This window comes from Plectropomus leopardus, chromosome 12 (genome assembly GCF_026936395.1).
Source record: "Plectropomus leopardus strain MGB_pleo_1.0 chromosome 12, ASM2693639v1, whole genome shotgun sequence".
NCBI classification, from domain to species: Eukaryota; Metazoa; Chordata; class Actinopteri; order Perciformes; family Serranidae; genus Plectropomus; species Plectropomus leopardus.
The window spans coordinates 15,397,894-15,421,317 of record NC_142187.1 but is presented as its reverse complement, the minus strand read 5'-3'; the positions used below and the strand labels follow the sequence as shown (position 1 = coordinate 15,421,317).

At 39.0% G+C, this 23,424-nt stretch overlaps 1 protein-coding gene across 1 annotated transcript in view; it reads right to left on the bottom strand.

Moving 5' to 3' along the window:
- Positions 1–22,862, bottom strand: part of gng12a (guanine nucleotide binding protein (G protein), gamma 12a) — a 36,167-nt gene extending 13,305 nt beyond the window's left edge. The window contains exon 1 of the mRNA XM_088085328.1: positions 22,464–22,862. The gene's annotated coding sequence lies outside the window, so the exon portion shown is untranslated. The remainder of the gene's footprint in view (positions 1–22,463) is intronic.
- Positions 22,863–23,424: the final 562 nt, after the last annotated feature.

The following is a 23,424-nucleotide window of genomic DNA, read 5'->3' as shown; positions in this document are numbered from 1 at the left end:
CAAAGCACTTTGAGATGTCCCGAGACTAGAAACCACTATATAAATGCAGTCCATTTACTATTTTCACCAAATGACTAATCAATTCATAAAAAAGAAAATCCTCATACTGATCAATAGTGAGATGAAAAAGGCTGAAAAGTAGTAAATGTGAGTAATGTTTTAGATTAATGTAAGCACAGATGAAGGACATACATCTGAGAGAAGACAAAAAAAGAAGAGCTGCAGCACCACCCCAGAGCTGCAGGTATGGACGCCAAGATAAGTGAAGCTGACAGGACCCCGCCCAGGCCGCTGGCTGCATACCCAGTACAAAGGGAATACTGGGAAATTCAGTGTCCTTTACACCGGTCTGCAACACAGCCTGATTATGATTGGCTGAAGGGCCCCCATTATTCCTGTGTAAGCAGAGGTTTCCAAGAAAAACTGCAGGACTGTGCAAAGGTTAATGGAAAGTTGTCTAGATTAAACATGTGGCCCTTCAAATAACACAAGTGTGTGTGTTTCTGTGCGTGCGTGCATTTCTGTATCACCATGAAAACATTTCAGTTAAACTTAAAGGCAGCACACAGTAAGTTCTCAGAATCTGGCACAATCCTGTAACTTCTGTGGCTTGACAGGATAAAAACAACAATCTCACATACTGTAACACAGTCACACAGTGTCTAGACAGAAGACTAGACTGGACTCATTTCTGCAAGGTTTCCAAATCCTGAATTCATCCGCAATTACTTGAGGCTCATTCCTGTCCAAATAAAGTATGAATGATTCCTTGTTTCAAGCGCAGACTAGATGGCCAACAAGTTATGCGGCGGGAATTACAAGTCAACCCAGTTTATTATGAACTCGATTCGAAAGCATTAAAAAGATTGCTGCATGTCAAGTCAGATAAGGTAAGCACATCTATAAAAAAGCCAAGTAAGCTAATCAGTGTTCTTAAACATGATGATACTCAGAACAGAATTGTATGAACACGGCACAGACAGTGGCTGTTGGTGAAAGGGAGCAGCATGTGTGTCAGGGACGCTGGCTGCCTGACATAATGACAGATAACAGTGATAACACAGGGGGCAAGTAACACTCTGGTATGTGAGGATTAAGCAGAAGCCAGAATTCACATGGTGAAATATAACAACCCCTAGCCGGGCAACCTGTAATTAGGTTACACTCTACACACAGAGCACAATGCACGCACTCATCTACTTGACTAATGTTGCCTAATTTAGACTTGCAGAGTAATGGTGCAGCAGAGATTCATGGCACATAAAAAAAAATAAAACTTGACGCTTGTCCTTTTATGCTTTTCCCAAGATAATAATTAGTTTGCTTTTGCAGAGAAATTATGGGCGTTTTTCACGCCATCAAAACCACGGCCAAAATGATGTCCTTGACTTTAGTTCACCTCGCTCTACACACCAGTGAACTGGGTGGTGAAATATGGCTCCTGAACTGCTGAGTAAGACATTTTAAGCTAGCGCTGTCAGCCATCCTGTTAGCCGACTGTTGAGATGGCAAATTATCGGTTGTGTGATCCTAAATGTGGGTGCAGTGTGGTTTTAATGTTATGGGGGATGTAGTGTAAGTGTAGTGCAGTCAAGTTAAGGTCTAATGGATACCTGCAGCAGGTGTGTGTGTGTGTGTTTGTTTGTTTGTGTGTGACATATCTTCCATTCAAGTTCAGCATGTGACCTTGTGCTTAAAATTTTCATCTCTTTCCCCTTACTTCCAATTGAGCCTCTCATAAGGCTTAAATTTCTTCCAAAATTAATCTAGCTGTGCACCAATCAATCGGCTGGCGAATGGCTTGAGCAGCGTTGACCGGTGATTGGCCAATAAATCTCAGATATAGCCAATTCTTTGCCAGTGATATTTACATGCAAAATGTCACTCATGCACTGAGCAGGAAGAGATGCAAAAACACCACAAAAAGACACAAAACCACAAAAGAGGAAAACCACAACAAAGTTTATGTGTCTTGCTCCTATGAAGGACAGGTGGTAGGGCTTTGTCTACGTTTGTTTGCCCATGAGCCCGCTGTCTCATAATCCACCCATGCATGCACCGCATGATGGTTAAGGTCGCACACACAGCAGCACAGTCGTTTTTTATTCGAGATTTGTTTGAGTGATAGTGAGGAAAGGCCCTGTAACCTGGTGCAATTTGGAGGAAATGTAAAATTAATTATATAGTTGATGTTTTATTTTGAACCTACGACTGAATTTCTCATTAAAGAAAAGTTACAAAACGTTTGAGTTTTATAGTTCTCAGAGAGACAGAAAATTGCAATTGTTCATAACAGAGGCAATATTAGGATGGGAATTCAAATCAGTCAACAGTGTAGTGCAGGTAGTGAAGACATAAGCTAAAAATGCAGAACACCACAAGGGACTCATTCACACTTCTACAGTGCATTGTGACGGAGAGACTGCAAAATGCACAAAGAAAGAATGAAACAGAGAACAAAGGGTGACAACAACGGTTGGCGTATGTTTCTCCTTTCTATTGATTTAACCGTTAACTCGGCTCCTTGCATTCTTTCCACAGGAAGGTACGTAGTTAATGAGCCGATTGTATAAAAGTCTGAATACTTGTTGATGTTAGACAAGTATTCAGACTCAACTCCTGTCTTTATGCACCACATGCCAAACGCCTGGGTGCAGCACAAAAACAGACACAAAGCGCAGCCAGCGTCTGAGTGATATCATTAGCAACTGGAGTATGCACTAAAAATAGCCAACAACTCTGTGTTGTTTCTGGCTACTGTGGAGCTGGTTTCAGCTAAAAATTACTCTGACAGCAGCTAAGTGTTACTAAACTGACAGCTTGGTGTTGTCCAGATTAGGAAGGTCCCTACAGTTTCCACTGAGGTGCCTGTGAGACTCCAGTTCCCCAGTAATGGGCCATTATCAGGCCCAGAGTTGCCCAAAACAAACAGAGGCCTTTGGCAGATAATGCCCTTCAGACGTCACTGCAGACGCACAGAGGGTGACACGCAGGAGACACAAGCGACCTAGGCAGGGAGTCTGCCGGGCACCGTCTCTCTGCTCTGCCCTCAGAAAACAAACAGCATTGTTGTCAAATAAAATGCACAAAAGAAAGCTTAGTGCAAGCTGAGTGGAGTTTGCTGGAAATGGATGCAGGGAAGGAATGAATGGTGGGGCAGAGAAGGCTGTGAAAAAGACGTGTGATTGCGACTGAGACAGAGATAAGAGTTTGTGTGTGTGAGGCCAAGATCTGGGGAAAGCAAGCTGTGCAGCTGTGTGTACGTTGCATTTGGTCGCATGCCAAAAATCTGCTGCTGGCGACAGGAACGCCATAAAACTTAAAGCTATTGTGAGTACTTTGCCTTTCACCCTCAGTCCCTCTTCCCTCTGAAAGCTACTATTCATGACGAAGGCAGGGAGATACTACACAATAGATCTCCATCTCTCACCCAACACTGCCCTGCCTATATGGAACAATAAACAAACGTATTCAGTCTTTCCAGCCTCCACCCCTGAGCTGGTTCGACTGCATGTCACTACTACAGCGAAAGGTGGAAAAGAGAAGGCCAAAGGTCTGTGTAGTGTTGCTGTTTGGCCCCTCCTCCTCACGGGAGCTGAAGCAGGAAGGGTTAAACAACAACCTGCATGGATGGAATAAGTGACAGTGGCATGGACGTCACACAGCAAATTAGAAAACAGCGTAAAGGTTGTAAAAGAGAGTTTATTTTTCAAGAAAAGAGGAAATGGGATTAGTCAGAGGGTGACATAAATGGTAATGTGTGCATGTGCGAGAAAAGATAGTGTGTATGAAGGTGCAAAGTCCATGTGAGTGGATATTTGCATGTGTATCTTATGATATTTCAAGTCACGTTGTTGTTTCAACTCTGGCAATAATGTCAAGTTAATGAAAGATGGTAGCAATATTTGCCTATTGAATATGCTTAATGATATTCCATGGTATCAACAGATTAAAATCGGGGTGTGATATTGATTGAAATACTTTCAAAATCGCAATGTGGCTGAGTGCAATACTATCATTGCTGGAGCTGCAACTTTTGATGAAGGCAAAATGCATTAGGACATTATTAAGGAAGCATTGCGGTGCTACAGAGATTCCCATGCCTACCAATTATACTCCACACCCGTGAGATTACATGCTTGTTTGGTGTAGAACAGAGCTTTTAAGTTTCTTTCAGTAAAACAAAAAATCCTCAGTCATATTGTAATGTGATTTTTTTGCATATTGTGCAGCCCTGGATTAAATCCTGTGATAGTTTTGCTGGAGGCTTGCACTACAGGGCTAAAATGAGGTAAAAGACAATATAAAGAAAAATACTAAATAATAAAAATACAAAGGGAATAGGGGTGGAAAAATGCAGGCTCCATTATGTCCTCCATCAGAGAGAGAGAGAGCATGCAGAGCTTTCTATACCATTAAGAAAGACATTCCTGCATGTACTGTATGGCTTTTTTTGGAGGAACTATAACGCAGTGTGAGACTTTCTTTAGAATATCAGGAACAGCCCTTCTTATGGCACCAGAAAGCCCTTTATATGGATTTACAGATCTGCATTACAGAATGACAGCATATCTTTTTGAGCCTACGTGTAGCTGCTGTCAAAGCTGACTTGTGCCTCTTCCAACACATCTGAATACATCTCAGCACAGCTGACGTGTCTGCAGCAGCTACAGAGACACCATGTGGAAACCACAAGAACTGTAACTGGTCAGCTTGTGTTTCACCTACAAGTTTCAGATGCCAGTGGGGACTGTTGAGAATGAACACAACATGAAGCATATTGTAAAAAGTCGCAGTAATAATCCTTTCCTTTTCAGCACTACAATTTAAGAAAAGCAATCTCCACTGCTAACCAGGACATAAACCTGGAGACTGCAGCCATTCCTCCTGCCCAGGATAAGGAAAGATTTTTAACAGTTACTGTGACGTACATATTAAAAGCTCAGTACAGCCACTCATTATGCATCTATTTAATGCCAAGAAAGAATGAAAATCCTACACTGACTTACAAATCAAAAGGTACCTGTGACTGCTGTTAACCCCTTCCTGCAAGTATAAATCCAGCTTTAAACATATGCTCATAAGTGTACAAAACAGCTGAATCAAGATTTTTAATGGATTATAAGATAAACAAAAAGCAACAAAAAAAGCAGAAATTTTTCTCAAATGTGGATATTTACTGCTTGTCTTTATCACATATGATGGTGAATTAAATATATTTGCTTGCTTTGTGCAGGAACATTTGAAAACCCACTTGAAGATGTCATTGATTCAACAAGAGAACAGACATCATGACAGCCTTATAAAAACTTGTATGTAGAATGAAACATGTAAGTCAGTGTGCTTAAATGTGTGGGTGTGCATGTTCGCTTTTGAAGAATTCAATTAAACATATGCGAAAGGCAGGCTTTGGAGTTTCTATTGTAAATTTTGATAGTATATTTTCTTTTTTTTTAACAGTTTCAAATATCAGTTATGGGTACCCTTAATCAATAATAATCAGTATCAGTAAGAGACCCTGAAAAGAATATAGTAGTTGACAACTTGCATTCATATACACATTTTTTTCCTTTGCTTGTGCAGTGAGTGTTATTTTAACTTTGTTATCTTTGGGGTATTGTATAGTTTTCATCATTTTTATTTAGGTACTATGTTGTTATAACAGTGTGTCAGATATTTGGCAATGCAACAATGGCTCTCACTGATAATGCAAATGAATCATAATTGAAACAGGAATCTGGGACAGGAAGACACGGCAAGTCGGCACCTGCATCCACATTTCAGAGCACTCACTCCTCCTGTTGCACGAGACATTAGTCAGTGTTTTGCCGCCGCCTCATTAAATCAGTGGATATCTGAGAGGCTTTCTAGCTTACTCTAGTGTGACACTAGAACGGTGAAATTTATTTGTCCACAAACTGCTGACCTTTGTCCTTCCAGGTCAGAGTTCAACAGGCAGGCTGGAATTGTGTAGGTATCGTTTTCTTTCCTGAGTCTGAGCAGTTTCCCTTACATCTGTGTCATCTCCGTGATGAAATACGATAACAAAAAGAACAGAGGGCAAGATATGAGAACGCTGAACCCGAATCACCTTAGTTAAAATAGTTTAGGGGTCATAAACCTTCTAAGACTATTTAGAACAACAGACAGAGGCAAACTGGTTGGTAGTAAACAGCCTCTCAAATGTGAGAATTTGTTACTTTCCTCATATTTTGAACGGGTCAAACAATGCTAAAAAGAAGCTGCTTTTGAAACACCTGAGGCCTACAGGATGCGTGTGATTACTTTGGGAGAGATCATCATCATGTCACATGCTCTCACATAGTGTTTTTATCTATAGCACTGACAACTGCGTTTGGTTCAGGACCCAATGATTCACATTATCTGCACAAAAAGAAAGGACACTTCTGAACAAACAAGAACAGGAATGACAGGCATGAGATTACTGCACGTGACAGCTCGAGGCAAGCTGCATGAGGAGTACCGCGTGCACGGAAACACACTCAAAAACAGGAACAAGGTGATGGATATTGTCTAGAAGAAGGTGTATAGCGCTTATGCCTAATTCCTCAAGTTACAGTCAGAGAAACGCAACAGACACTGTGACAAATGCACATTCATGACTTTATTTTTAGTATTGACGCACACAGGTGAAATGAGTCTTCCTAGAGCTAATAATCATTTCAAAACTGATTAGCATCAGTTATCAGTTAATGATTCCATTCTCACAATAAACTCTACAAGCATTTACTGTGCTACTTTTTCCAAGGCCAGGTGACTGATTTTATGATCACTTTATGATAGAGCTGAAGGCCTCAGTCAGTGATGAGCGGGAAGAGCGTCGAGGTCAGAACAAAAGGCCAAGAACAGAGAGAAAGAGACTTGAAACAGAAGACTGAAAGCATAAATCTTGTGCCATGATGTTTAAAGAAAAAAATTAACTAATGCATTGATAAATTCATATTTGCTATTACCCATACAGGATCTGTTTAGTAGAGTTCTCCACCAAATAAGTATTAGACTGCCTTATAGTTTGGAAACTCACAAGAGATAGATTAAAACAATAACGGTCCAAATTGAAGCAGCAGTGGCTGAAATATCCAGACTGGATCCTACATTTCCCATAATGCTACTGCAACAAGAATCTTTTCATTAGGTAATTTCTGCCTTCTAAATGCCAACTTCTTTCACACCCCACAGCTCCAGTTAATTATAAATGTCTGCACCAAAATTGACCTGTTCAGTCAAGACGGGGTAATAAAACAACAGTGTGTCACGGTAAATTTTCTTCAACAATTTCTGTTGAAAAATGAATTGACTGAATTAATGAATGAATTTTGTACAGACAGTACTTACTGACTGCAGTTGAGATTGTTCTTAAGTCTATTTATTTGTTTTTACATTGTCAGCTAAAACACTATCATATTGTTTTAATCCATCTGTACAAAGGGTTTGACATGTTGCTGACCAGAATTAAGACCCTTGCTTATTGTTTTAATTATTGACATTATTTTGATTATAACTATTTTGAATCTACCTCAGGAAAGGTCAGGGTACTGCCAGAATCATTTGGCTTTATTATCTGAGGACCACAAATATCTGTGCAAAAGACCAGACCTATGTTGTGGACCAACTGATGGACAAATGGATAAGTCTAAATAAACCTGATAAATAAATCTCTATTCAATCCCTGGCAAGTTCCCTGGGAAAGTCAAAGATGACACAACACAACTGTTTTCACATGCTCACATTACTGATCTTGAAACATTGGTGTAATGCCCCTTTAAGAGGGGAAATGCATAAAAGGTCAAATGAAAGAATGTCATCACTGCAAAAAAATCCCCCCCCCCCCAAAAAAAAAAACCATAACTTGCTCAAGACGTTGCATAATTGGGCATCCAATGTGAATACCAATCACACCACTGAAAGTCCGAAGTACTTTTAGTTTGTTTTTCAAACATCTGCAAAGTTAAAGAGGCAGAGAAAGAAAAGAGGTAAATTCCTGTAACCCATTTTATATCGTTTGAAAAAAGTCTAGTCTAACCTAATCAAATCAAAGCAAGACAATTAAGACAGCAAGCCATGAAAGTTTGAATTATTAGCTAAAATACAGTAAGGCAGACAGACTGTCAGACAGATGAATTGACTTACACACAGCCAGATTGACTTACAAACCTGCACCAATACACACACACACAACACACACAAAGGGGTCTGAGATACTATTAATCAGAAACCACATGAATGGCTGCTCCACCCTCTGACCACGGCGACTCCGTTCATCTAACGGTTTCAAAGACATGTCAGGAGGAGGAAGAGGCTCACTCTGTGGGTCACACTGAGGCCACTTCCTCTGCAGACCACCATGAATCCCTTCAAAAATGATGTTTGCCTCCTCCTCATCCTCCCTTCGTCTTCCTTTACTTCCTCTCCCTTCATGCTCTATGCATTTCTCAGCAGGTCGGCTCTGAGGTCACTGGGTCCACCTGCCTGATTCAGACAAGTAGCTTTCTTTGTTTGTTTGTTCTTAAAAGGGACTGATTAGGAGTTTAAATCAAGTTTGAGGTTGGCTCCAAAAGTTTACTGTATAAAATATTAACATTCTGGTACAAAAAACAGTTTTGATCACAAGATAGTTTCAACATTCATGACGGCTGTAGGGGGGTGAATTTGCATGTAACGTACTTGTTCAAATGTAATTAAGCCTTAAAAGGTATGCACCATTAAGGGCGTGACTGTCTGAAATGACAGGTGGGTGCCGTCTGTTGACAGGTCACTACCACAGCGACAGCATTGGTTGGGCAGTATAACAATGGCGCAACCCCTGATTCACAGAGTATAGGTGTAGCTGTAGCAATTAAATTTCATTTTAACATTTTGGTAATCTAAAAAGTCTTTTTCAGTGTTTGGTTGCATCCTCTAGGACCTTCTAAGGAGTTTGATGTTCAGTTTTTCCTGTAAGTACACTTTTCCATATTTATCTGTAAACAGTCATTTTTGGCTCAAAAAATCCAGGATGGCAACAGCAAAAATACAAAACTCAGGCTTCAAAACAGCAGTCGACAAACCAATGGGTGACGTAGCAGTGGCTATGTCCATTATCTCATGCAGTCTATGGTGTAGACAAGAGATTTAATCTTTTTTTGTTTGTTTGTTCCATAATGGAGTCAATGTGAAACATTTCAGTTGCAGATACTGAGGTTGATTGCTCCTGATGAGAAAATAAATGTTCCACACAATCAGATAAGTGTCTACTTTTCCAGTAACAAGCCTGTGCAGAGGGAACATTGCCTGTTTGTTACAGTCCAGAAAGGTAATTGCACAAGGAGCCACTGTGCGATAACCATTCCTGGACAAAATGTGAGACCAGAACACAGTAAATGACTCTATAAATCACAATCAAACAAAGCTCTGGAGCTCTTTAAACCTGATTCAGTTTGACACAGTGTGAATTAGGCACCTGATTCTTGTGACTGTGGATGAGGAGACAGGCGGCGATTGTGCATCTCTTGGACACCTGTTTCTGCTAGTTTGAAACACAGACACACAGTGTGGCATCATACAAAAACTTTGGGGCCCAAAGACTTTGGGGGTGCAGACTCTCCTCACACACACTTGTGGATGCAAGCCCCTTTGCCACAGGTGTCAAGCTCTTTTTTCAGAGTCCCAACTGGGCCTCAGTGAGGAAGAACACACACTGGCCTTTGTTTGGGATGCCAGCAAATTTCCCCATAGACTCATAAAGAGCGCTAAAGAAATGAAGGAATCCATCAAAGTGACACTGTTTCTCCACCCTGCTCACACACACTCACACACACACACAGCTGAATTTTCTTCCACTACAAGTGTTATGAATGATTCATTTGTAATTAGAGCCTTTAACATGAAATGCATGCATCGTGCTGCAGTGAGTTTAAACTAACCTCCAGTTTAAAAGCACATGCTGCTGAAATAACACTGCTGAAATTTGCATATTCATGACACACATGTTTAACACAAAGGAGGTCATATCTACTCCTCTTCTTCCTTACCTGTCTGACAGGAAGCGTGTTTATACCGGTTGGACGCTTTCTGCCCCTTTGACAGGATATGCCCATATTTGGGCAATGGTCTTATGAAATGCCCTGAGCTGTATGTCAGAGGAAATAACATAAGTGAGGACAGTCTGTGTCCTAACGAAAGGTGTGTCTTCCTGTGAGTGGGAAGACTTCAAAGCTCTTTGTCAAGTTAAACCAGACGCAAGGATTGGCTTTACATAAGAGTGCTACAAATCCACAGAAAAGTGCTTTAAAAACTTTGCACAAGTGCAAAGCCTCTAGACATTAGGTTTCCATTATTCTGAAATGCATGCATGGAGAAAAGTTTCCATACAGCAGTGGTTCCCTAAAGGGAGCCCTTTTCTATCATTTAGTAAGTAAGAGTAAGAGACACATTTTATGGATACCCCATATTACAGTCGATGCATAACAATTACAGTACAGAGCCTCTAATAAACTGTACAATTAACCCAAACAGTGAAAGCAATACCTGCAAAAAGTTTGAGTAAAATGAGCCATTTAAGGGAATTTGGAGCAGAGACAAGTTTTTCTGATATATTTAGGAACCTTTTATACAATACCCTGACTGTCTTATACAATACTCAATACTGTCAATCAATCAACAATCACTCATTTAATTTTGTGTTTAGTATTTGTATCATATGATTTTTTTTGTTTGTTTGTTTGTTTGTTATTTAAGTTTTCTTACAGTGACCCTTTGAATAAAGAAGGCTCTAAAACTCCCTTGTACAGCTTTGGCGACCCCTAGTGGGGTTCAGCCCCACCTGTTTGGGAACTAGTACCATACAGCACGCATTGTGTCACAGAATTAACTTTTGGAAATATAAAATGATAATTTTGAGAAAAGAATTGATAATTTTCAAAATATGAAGGATTTGGTCTGTTAATATTTTTTTATTCAATCATCTGCTGTCAACATATTTTTAGCTAGAATCATACTGAAGATTGTGTTTACAATAGCTTCCATGATTGTTAAAATAACCTTTGGTAAAAAAATAAAATAAAAAATCAAACTTTTTAGCAAATATGAAAAGCGCTTTTTCTGCTTTCTGTGCCACTGAGCAGCTCTCATAGAAATGAACGAGGCCCCGCCCCCATGGCTGTATCCAGACTTCACTGTAATACGTCCATCCTCATTATCTCTTGGCTGCTCGCCATCATCTGCAGGACGCTGTGTGACAGTGACAGAGAAATTCAAAATAAGGGTGGACCTGAAAGAGGCTGATATGAATTGATGTTTACACTTTGCATCGATGTTACATCATTGTTGCTCATATAAGATCGATGGATCGCTACACCCCTGATGCCTAGGATTTGCTCATGTTCAGAAATGATGTAATTGTTATCAGCTTTATTTCTGCGCTGGGGTCTTGCCTGACTGTATCTTAATTCCTTGTCTTTGTAAAGCACTTGTTTTTAAAGTCTGCATATCAATGAAGTTGGACAAAAAACAAGGTAGGTCACCAGCAAACATCTACACAGTGAACCTCACCTGCCGGACACATGTTATGACACTCAGCTTCTGTTGGTTACTATGGAGTCCTTTCAGCAAACAATCGAGAGAGTAACATGATGTACAAAGGAGTACACACACTTTCTGAGCTGACTGACAGGACAAATAACTGACTCATGACACAGGTGCAACACAAACAACACACTCTTTCTCCAGGAAAAGGCCCTTTTACAAACTCACACTCTCTCATGAGAATCAACAGAAATGACAGAGTAAGTTTGATAAATGATTACATTTGGGCCACCTGATAGTACCAAAGTGACAGATGATGTTTGTGTGTGTGTGTGTGTGTGTGTGTGTGTGTGTGTGTGTGTAAGAGAGAGAGAGAGAGAAACTTTTTTGCCTTTTTGAAGGTGCAACTGTAGTCAGGCAGGATGCAATCAGTGCACCACCTTGTGGCAAAAAGGCAGTACTGCAGATTTCTTAATGAAAATTATCATGCTATTCTATGATCATGCCAAATATTATGATGCTATAGCAATATTTAGTGTGTTGTTTTCATCTACTTATACTTTAAAACAGCTCACTATTATCATACATGTAAAAAACTAATAAAGTTTTCATGCTGAATATATTGAAAATCACACAGAGCACCACTTCCTCTCTACTACTTGAGGGGCTGACTTTAAATTATGTAAACGCACACACACACACACACACACACACACACACACACACACACACACACGCGCACACACACACACACACACAGACCTCTCAAAGCAGAACCCACAGAATGTGCTTCAAGGCCTGATATTCTGTGAGAGACACACTGCTCATTTGTTCCTGCAGATAGCTGCTGGGTGTTATGACACCGCCAAACATCATCCACCCCTGTGACATTACCACCACATTCCCTCATGCTGCTGATCACTCTTAGGAGTGTTGGTGTTTTTGTCTTTAAGAAAATGGCTTTAAACAGAGAAAAACATATCTTTTCTTTAAATCCTGTCTTGTTAGTTTGCAGCAGGTTTCCCTTCCTGTCTTAGTGTCACAAAGTAAACAGCAGATGGACGACAGAGAGGCTCCCCTGCATGTGGCAGGTTGAAGTTGACAATGGGCCTAAAGATAGACTTTCCTATTGTAACCACTGATCTATAAATAACGTTTTCTCCCTCTTCTCACTCATTTTCACTTCATTGTTCCATTTGTCACTGCCACCACTAACAGAAACAGAAGCACAGCTGAAGCTGGACTGAAACATATTTTCTGTTAGAGTTCTGAAAAAGTTCATTATAGGAATACTTCTGCCCCCAAATTATTATTTATCATTTACTCACCCCGTGTTACACAGAATTTGTTAAGAAAAGTTTTTTGTTTTTCTTGCATGCATCCAATAAAGAATCCAAAAACTGAGAAAATTCTTCATAAATTTAAGTAAAGGGTCTGCATTTAACAACAAAACTGTATCAAAACATCAGTTTACAAGCTCTCATACAACTTGTGCAGTATGATCCAAGTTTCATTTTTCCAGTTTTATGTTCCGTACTTGCCTGCCATGTGCATTTTCGCTTAAAACAGTGTTTGAAGATTTTAGCAGATGCATGCTTTGTTCCCATATTCTACGTAACACGGGGTGAGTTATTGACATATTAAAATCATTTGAGAGGTGAATTTTTTTTTAATATCAAGCCAATTTGAAAGACTGCAATGGGAGTATTTTCATATTGATGACTGAAAAGTATGAGTTTAAAGTTGGAAATTGGGCTACAAGTAATTATTTTTTAGACTCAATTCATCCATTCACTATTTGTAACTGCTTATCCTATTCAGGGTCGCTGAAGCTGATCCCAGCTGACATTTGGCGAAAGGCAGGGTGCACCCGCCAGGCCATCACAGTGCTGACCCACGGAGACGAACAATTATTCAAAGTCACATTTCAAACCTCAGGTAATTAGGAGTCACAATTAACCTAATCTTAATATCTTTGCATTGTGGAGAAAGCAGAACGCAGAGTAAGCTCGTGCTAACATGGGGAGAACAAACTCCACACAGAAGAACCGCAGCTGGATAATGGGCTCAAACCTGGGACACTTGATGTGTCACTGCACCATCGTGTAACAAGAAATTCATAGTGAAATGTAGGTTTACAAAGGGTCAACAGCACTATTGAATGTATTCAACGTCAGAACATTTTTAAATATGCCGCAGTTCTACTGTTTACATACATTACTTATGGTGAATGGTTCAGTCTTTTGGTTTGGATTGTGTTGGTAGAGAAAACATTTTGTTTACATTTGTTTGAAATATCATGTTATATTATATTATCTATCAGGCTAATTTACAAACACATCTGCATCCAACACTCCATGCTTCCTGCCTGTAAGTTCTTCATGAAACTTACAGCTCATTTACTAACCTCGACAGTTTAAGGGACAGCTGCAGATCTGACCTCAGATCAGTATCTACAAGGAACTTCAACCTTGGACACAGTTTACACTCTAAACACACCTATCTTATCTGCTTCCTGCTCTCTGTCCAATCAGATTTGAGGATGAACAAACGCATACTGAGGCCTCCAAAAAAGTCAAGAAATATCACTTTGTGTTTGTAATCATGAAGCGGGTTTTAAGGTATTAATTTGCAATGCAATGGGTGCTTTAACACCTCTTTTTTCTTAATATACATATGAGATCATATAGGCTATATTTCGTGAAAACACTTCTACACTTCTATTTAGTTACTTAATGCAGTATTACAAAACAGATCATAACATGCAATGGGATTGTTCGATAGTCGTAGTCTAATTTTTTTTTAAAACATCTAAGATTTATTAATAGTAATGTATAATGCTTAAATGCAGTTCAATATTGCGCCACAGCTGAGAAAAAAAAAACTCTTTAATGGAAATCTATTTAAAAGAACTTCATCAGAAAAAACGAAACAAAACAGACAGCCTCTAGATGGCGTTGTTGCTCATTCCCACCATAGTCCGTGCACATTAAGATGCATGCAGTATAAGTCATGTACTGAAACTCCATAGGCTAATTTCATCCAGTCAGTGGATACATCCAAAATGACTCCTCCAAAAGCGTGTTTGGTAATTTTGATTTCTGTGTTAGCTCATAACATGCTCTCACAGGCCCCCAACGCTTGGTACTGTATGCAATGGCAACTTACAACATACTGTATGCTGTCATGAGTTATTACTCAAATACCTTTTTTTTCCCTAAAAGCCAGTAAACGCACCTTAGATGACACTGAAAAAAGTCTTTGTTGTTTTACCTTTTGATTTATTAAAAAATAAATCATGATAATTTGTAGAATTTAAACTGGAAAGTCTCCACTCTGCATGTCGATGACACGCACCAATCCAATACCAGCGTTTAATTAGACAGAGACACTTAGAGATATGAGAGATACAAGAGATATTTACCACTGTGACAATTTGGAATAATCTGTGATGGTTTAAAAATCTATCGTCTCACTGTATTTCCTGAACCATACTGTATATACATATATAGAAATAAATCATGATAATTTGCAGAATCTGAACTGGAAAGTCTTCACTCTGCATACTGATGACATGCACCAATCCAGTACCAGTGTTTAATTAATTCGCTGTATGCTTCACTGTGTGGTAATGACTCAGATCATTCTTTTATGTGTAAGGCAAAATCAGATTTCAGCATTGCTTAACTTTGTAAAAAAGAATGTGAGAAACAAATACATCAGCTTGAATCAATAACAAATTGGTCAAAACTAGAACAGTGGAGCTGAAACTAACAATTTTTTTCATTATAGATTAATCTGCCGAATATTTTTACAATTCATTGTTTTATTATTTTGTCTATGAAATGTCACTGAAATTTGAAAAATATTAATTACAACGTAACAGTGCCCAAAGTGACGTCTTCAAATTGCTTTTTTTGTCCAACCAACAGTCCAAAACCTAAAGACTCTTCAGTTACTATCATACATTACAAAGAGAAGCAGCTTGAAAAATGAATGAAATGATTCATTATTTATCAAAATAGTTGAGAATTAGTTTTACTTTTGATCAACTAATTGATTAATCGAATAATTATTGCAGTTGTAATAAACATGAATCAAATTTAAGGCACAAAACAATACAACTGAATGAATGTGAATATAAAACAGTTTATCACTGTGTTCAGATTTAAACATAGAATTGAATTAAATAGATCAGCACCATGTCACCAATACCAAATGTAGCAGTTTGAGACAGTATCAGCCTGATATCCAAAATCAGTATCATTATTGGTGTATCCGTAATAAAAAAGGACCTGGTGTCAGTCAGAGTGTTGCTGTTTCTTGATCTGAAACAATTGTTTAATAAGTCAATAACCATTTAGGTCATTAATAACACAAAAATGTGAAAAAAAAAATGTATTGCTTTCAGTTAAAATGTGAGGATTTGCTGCTTTTCTTTCTTACATACCTTTGTAATAATATTGATAATTTTAATGTACATTTTAGCTAATGTAAAAAAGAATGAATAACTGATAATCCACTAAAAAGTAATAAAGTAATTGCTGCAGCAGCCCTTGTTGTTTGCTTGTGAGGATTGCACTAAAAACCTCACACATCTCACACAAACCTTTAACCAACTAAATTTATTTGATGATTTCTATCCCAATTCACAAGTGTTGTCGAAAAAATGAATTCATCAATACATGTTGTTTCTGAATATTTGAAACCGTGTCAGTACTTATTTTCGCAGTATTGATACACCAGTTATTCTGCTGTTCTGTGCTACTAACCAAAAGGCACTCGTTGTTATCATGTAAAAGCCTTGTTATATTTATCTTTTTAGAAAAGTTGTTAATGTCAACTTTCCCTGTGGTATTTGAATATCGGTATTTTTAAAGGTATTCAAAGCTAGAAATTCCAGTATCATGACACTGATCAGTACACAGTACACTGAATTAAATAGACCCGTGACAACTGAATGGCACAGGACCTTTAAGGTGAACTCTAGCTGTGAGCAGGAAGTTGTGGTAATAAAGCATTCCATGGTGGATTAAAGTGCTCCTTGTTCAAGCGGAGACGCCTATTCTACCTTTCAGTCTCTCAAGTATCTCCTGCGCTCAGACTGACAAATATAACTACAAAATCTTCAGTGCAAAGGTCGAAAGGGGCGCGCAGAGAGACAGAGAGCCATGGCGATGAATCACAATCAAAGACTCATGTCCCATTTACAGAAATGAGTGGAAATCAGGTCTGTTACACTACCTTTCTCACCTATCTGAGATGGTTGCTATGACAACACTTCCTGCTTGGCTAAGCAAATGTGTACATCTGAGTTTGATGTCAATCTGATTAGTACACAAGCACAGCGCCTTATTTCCTGAAACCAGCAGTGAAAATCTACCATCTATCCTTTCCATCCCTTACAGTTTGTAATTTATACGCAAATTAGAACAGACAAAAACTAAAACAATATCTTGGAGAATGTTACTGTTTCAGAGTGGATATGTTGCTGAGCTGGTCTATTTTAAAGCCTATAAAAGAGGATCCCGTAACGCTTGGTATTTCATGAAAGCAAGTAATTCTGCTGCCAAACCAACAAATGGGTGTGACTGTGTATCCACAATGTCACCACCACCACTCCTCTCAGTACATCTGCTCCTGGGTAGGGTGGAATTCAAGCAAACCGCTGTAGGCTAGGCCTTGTGACTACCAGCAAACACAATGCAGAGCATGCACCAACACACACACCACAAACACACACTCCAACACATCTTCAGTACAGAGGTGTGTAGTTATGTCTATCGATAATAAAAAAAATTAAAATAAAAATAATAATAATAATAATGTCTGTTTTTGGTTTGCTCAGCAAAATTAAAGACCTTGTGCAAAAATCTTATTATAAAAATCCAATACTGCCATGATGGATTACTGATGACGAGAGCTGCAACTAACTAACTAACTACTGCATTATTTTTTATTGTTGATTACTCTGTTCATTATATTGCAGATTTATTGATTAGTTTGGTCCATAGAAATGGTGAAAAAATGTCCCCAACTGTCTTGTTTTCTCCACAACCCGAAGATAATCAGTCTGCTATCATATGAGTGAAGAAACTAGAATAAAATTACATTTAAATAGCTGGAATCTGAGAATATTTTACTTTTTCTACTTACAACATTACTCAAACAGATTGGTAGATTATCAAATTAGCTGGTGATTAATTCAATCAATCGCCAGAAAAAAAATTTTGGCATTCAGTACGTTTCTGCAAAACCAAATATATTATATTAGTGTGTCGTTGCTAACAATAACCCTATACAACCTGAGCTGTCAAAGAGATATTTACCACTGTGACAGAATAATCTCTGATGGATTAAAAATCTATCATCTCACTGTATTTGCCGAACCCTACTGTCACATACCAAAGTGTGCATAAAATATCTTACCATACAATATACAGTATATATCCCAACCCTACTATAAAAGAAAATTCTATCAAGGAGACTAAGGTCAAATGTCTTCTTTTGACCAACCAACAGTCCAAAACTCAAAAACGCTCAGTTTGGTATGTATGACAAAAGTGAAAATATCAGAAAATAACAGAAAATATTCACAAAAATGCAAACTGAGAATATTTGGCATTTTCACTTTTAAAGTTACTAAAAATGTCAATTATCGAATGGGCGACAGTGTGTAATTATTAATTATTTAACTAATATTTTCAGTTTTGAAAATGTTAATAATGAAATATCTTGTTTTATCCAATTAACACTGCTGAGATATTTAGTTCATTATCATATATGACAAAAAGTCATTTAACCATGAAACCAGTTAATGTTTGGATAAGTGCTTTATAAATGACTACAAAGATAGCTCTTAATCAACATATGTGATTAATCAGCTAATTGTGTACCCTGACAGATAAACAACAGATAAAAACAACACCCACCAGCATTATACATGACTCAGTGTTTCACTGAGTGTGTAGTTACAATATTACCGAAAGTGTCCGAAACAGAGAGCAGAAATTTTATGAATATACTTTTTGAAGAGGTAGAAATATATACTTTTGAACATATGAAACTTTACTTCTGTGTGTGTGTGTGTGTGTGTGTGTGTGTGTGTGTGTGTGTGTGTGTGTTAACATGTTGAGAAAATTGGTGAATCACTCTGCCCGGAAAGGAAGTAGAGTAAGTTCAGTCAAAAGACACAAAAGCAAGAACACACAGGCATGTACACACACCAACTCCTACTTCAGCAAACTGTGTACAATGAAAGAGCTGCGGGGAATCCACAGGCAGCACTATGAGGAAACAGATCCTAGCTGACTGTGGCCACCGCTGTGTCTCTCTCCTGCACCAAACTGGCTGTTTGTCAAGAAGTCGCCAACAGAGCTGCTGATCGAGTCCAGCAGCATTCTGTGTCAGAGGAGATGAACGCTGCTTCCAGAGCAGCCTGATAGCCGATAAGGTATTACAGCATTGGTTACGGCTGCGTGTAGCACTTCCCACATGATCCCAACAGATCGTCCATTGTTTCACAAGTTAAACTCGTATGGAGACACAAGAAGGAGTTCGAAACCATCCTCCACTAAATGTCAAACTGTACAGGGAGTCCCCTAACACTTTGAAAAAATCGAATCCTTAGATTAAAGGGACAGTTTACCTCAAAAAATCAAAAATGCAGAATTTTCCTTTTACTTGTAGTGCTACTTACCAATCTAGATTGTTTTGAAGTGAGTTGCTGAGTGTTGGAGGTATCGGCTGTAGAGATGTCTGCCTTCTTTCCAATATAATGGAACTAGGTGGCACTCAGCTTGTGGTGCTCAAAGCACCAAAAAAGACATTTGAAAAACTCAACAGGAATGTCTCTCTCCAGAAATCATGACTCAGTTACTCAAAATAATCTACAGACCTTGTTGTAAACAGTTTCATGTACAAACTATTTTCTTTCAACCGAGCTAAATCCGACAAAACTGAATCACTGCGCAGAAGGAAGCTTGCATCTACTGCTAGCTCACCTAGCACCACTGAGCTACCTAACTTTATAGCTCAGCCAAGAAGGACCCTATTTAAGTCCCCATTAAATGAAACAAAAAAATACATTTTCCCAGTTTTAATCATGTATCTGTGTTATTAACCCATGTATCTCTTGTCTTATGACAAATACATGTCAAAAATCGTCATCTGTGTATTTTATCATCAAAATCCATGTCTTCTGTCTCTCTGTATATCCAGGTACAATGTTTGAGACTCATCCTGCCCTCAGGGCAAGGTTTTCTACACATTTATTTTCTTTGTGGTGGCCCACAACAATTAAAACATCTGCTGCCATAGATAGTTTTTCTTATTTTTGGACCTGGAACATTCATTAGGAGCGCTGTTGAAAATATACCACTCAGTTATTGCACCACACTCTCAGAGCGCAGAGTGTACTCTGGGCACAGATGGAGCAGCAGAACGGCAAGCAGACAGAACGTGGAATTTAACCTGTTCATTCTGCTGGGTCTAAAAGTTTGCTTTCACTCGCGCAGCTGTTCCTCTCATCCATCGTTCGGATCTGGTTAGTCGCAGATTTTCAATTATCCACGACTCAAACCCCACAAACTGCTGCTAAAAAATACATTTAAGAGTTTCACTTGCACTGCATTCACTGACCCACAAAAACCTACGAATTTAGTGAGAGGACACAGAATGAGACAAAGGGACGCACACGCATTTAAAATTAAAAGAAACGTTTACTTCAAGCACCATGAGTGCCATCTAGTTCTAGCACACTGGAGAGAAGCCAGACATCTCTATGATAGAAATCTCCAACACTTGACAACTCACTCCATACAATCTATATTAATAAATAGCACTACAGGTAAATGGAAAAATATGTTTTTTTGATTTTGGGATGAACTGTCCCTTTAAACAAAACATTGTTTCCATCTAGCCCCCTCCTCCTGTTACTAATCAATTTACATGCATCACACGTCACGTGAAATCCTGCCAGCGATCCGGGCTAACCTCACACAACTCCAACTACAGCCCTTCAACCAAAGCTGGTAGAGAGAGAGTTTAAAAACTCTTTCATGACAAAGATCACATTACATTACATTGCCACACTAAACACACATCTCAGTGAGTATTATTTGACAAACTGTGCTCTTTTGTTCATTCAAACGAGGGAAGGAAATGAGAAAAATCTTGTGAATCTACAGATTTTGCCAAAACAGGGGGTTAGTGTTTGTTCTGAGGAGACTGCACCAGACAGGCTCATGACCAGACCTGACAGCATCAGACAAGGCAGCTGTTCATGGACATCATCATCTTCATTTCTAATAAAACAACAGCATATTCCTGCTAGTGAATGTAGGTCATCATGAGCACACTGACACAGGTTTATGCCTCAGATAAAGGCAACACAGTGAGTACTAGTAGGTGCCTTCATGAGAAAAGAGGATGGATATTTTTTATACACGTGTTCATGTCTGTTCTGCTGAATTTCGAGGCACTTCCTCTTGACTAGTGTCTGTTCTATGGTTGTTCACTCCTTCATAATAAAGCTGAATGCCTGTCACACTAAAACCAAACCCCTGTCACCAGGCAGTTAGTGTGTGATCCTCAGCTTCCAGTGTGCGGTGCGACCCACTCATGTTGATGGGTGTTGAGAGAAGGCCTTGATGGCGGTGAATGGGGTACTAATGAGTTGGCCTTATCAATGGCCGGTCTGTATTCTGTCCTCCTAATGGCCAGGGGGGACATCAACAGAGCTGTTGATGCTCCATGTAAACATCTCAGCTCCTTCCCTGTGTGCGGCCTCCCACTTCAACCATCACACCAGGTTCATAATCTAATTCACTGGTTCCCAACTGATGGATCACTGTCCAAAGGTGGGTCGCAGGCACATTGTGAAAGGACCTCAAGTTTGTGAAAAACACACTTTATTTTGAAGTACAGTGAACTTCCAGTGAGCTTTTAGTTTGATGTGTGTATATTAATTTATTTTTAAAAAATAAGAATAGGCCTAAGGGGCTGTTCCTTATTTATCAGAGGAGGGGTGTGGCTGTAGCTCTTCAAAGCTACAAATATTTCTCCTTGAGCCTCCCTGAGTGACTCGGGGAAAATGCATGAAGGGTTCATCCAACATTAGATGTTCAGGCATCACTGAAAATCAAACAATGATTTCTGTTTTGACAGTTTCTAGCTATGATAAATGGTGTCACTCTGGCGATTTTTATTTTGGCAGGGCTGCAGGTTTGGAAGGCATGTTGTTTTTATATATTGCAACAACAACAAAAAAACTTTCATAGAAAATAAATTCCAAACAATTCTATAGATAAAGAAAAATGTTAAATTAAAAAAAAAAAATCACACAAAAGACTTTAAAGACTAAAATCCTACTAAAGTTTTTTAAAAGTTACCCAAAATTTTAAAGAAAAAATAAAAGCCTTTTTTTTCTGGACCAGATGAGAGCCACTGATCTAATTGGTTCATGTTGGACTACAATGTTGCAAGCGATTACCTATTGCATAATCAACTAATGTGCAGGAAGTGACTGTTTTAGATACATATAAGTGCTTTTCTGTTCTGGAATATTCTATTTTTGCTTTCCAAAATAAGTCATTATGTGGCAAACACAGTAGGTGGGGCCTGTGGGGAATAATCAGGGCAGAAGGCCCAGACAGCACTGTGCTGCTGTGTAAACCTCAAGCTATCACCTGTTGAATGCTGCATTCATGAAGCACTGAGGCTGACATGAATGTGTGCTAATCAGAGTCACAGATAATGAAAATGAAACACATTTCGCTGTGGTGCCACCTAAGTGTTGCATAAACGGATGAAGACTGTGAAAGCTGGCAGCAGTGACAGTAAATATGTCTGGTAGTGGAGCAGATTGAGACCAACTGTTGCTTCAGGTAAAAGCGACATTATGTCCGCTCTTATTGTGGCAGTTTATCGACACATCTTACCTGGCCGGGGTAATGTACAGTCAGGTCTCGCCGTGTCTCCTTCACTGAAGCCAAACTGTATCCGTCAACAGACTGGGAGGAGACCTTTCCCTCTGCTGTGTCGCTCACGGCAGCAATGTCACAACTACACTAACGTGTTTACACCACAGACTGAGGAGGAGAACCAGCTCTACACGGACCTCACCGCCGACTTCAAAGCTAACGATCCCTGCCGCGCTCACTTTCCGCTGACGGTTCGTGTTAATGTTTAATTTCGTTTACTTTCTTCCTCCCGAGTACGACCAGTCTCCCCCCTCTCCTTTCCTTTTCCTCCACCGCTCGGACGCTCAGCGACGACAACAGCCGATTTTAGTCGGAGGAGAGAGGCGGAACAACCGAAACACTGGCGGATGTTCACCAGCGGCAAGCTAGCTACCGGTAATATACTACTTCCGTATGGGATTTTCAAAATAAAATTCAAATGAAAGCTGAAAGTGAAAACAAGCTGTGGTGGTTAGTAATTCGGAGGTGCTTGTAGTTAACCCGTTGAAACCTGTCATAAGTTTTTTTTTTTGCTACGTTCAGACGCGTTTTATAAGCTATTTGACTCTTTGAAACCTGAGCTAATTGATTTGATTTCTTGCGAAAACAGGCAGTGACCAGTGGTAAGACGTGTCCCACAAATTACGAGAAATTAGTAATATGTGACAAGAAAATTACCTGTAGTAGGTAATAGTTTCAAAAAAGAGGGGAGGATTGGCAAATCCAGGAATATAAGGGAAAAGGTCCAGAAAACGTATTCATAAATATGTTAATTTACATTTATGTTTCAGAAAAAAAATATAATAAAATACATCAAAATAAATATTTTTCATTTTAAGCAGTTTGTAGGTCATTTTCTTGGTTGTTTGTTTTGTTTATTTGTTTGTTTTTCTATTTTCAGTGAATCTTTTCAACTTTTTGACTAATTTCTTGGTAAGTT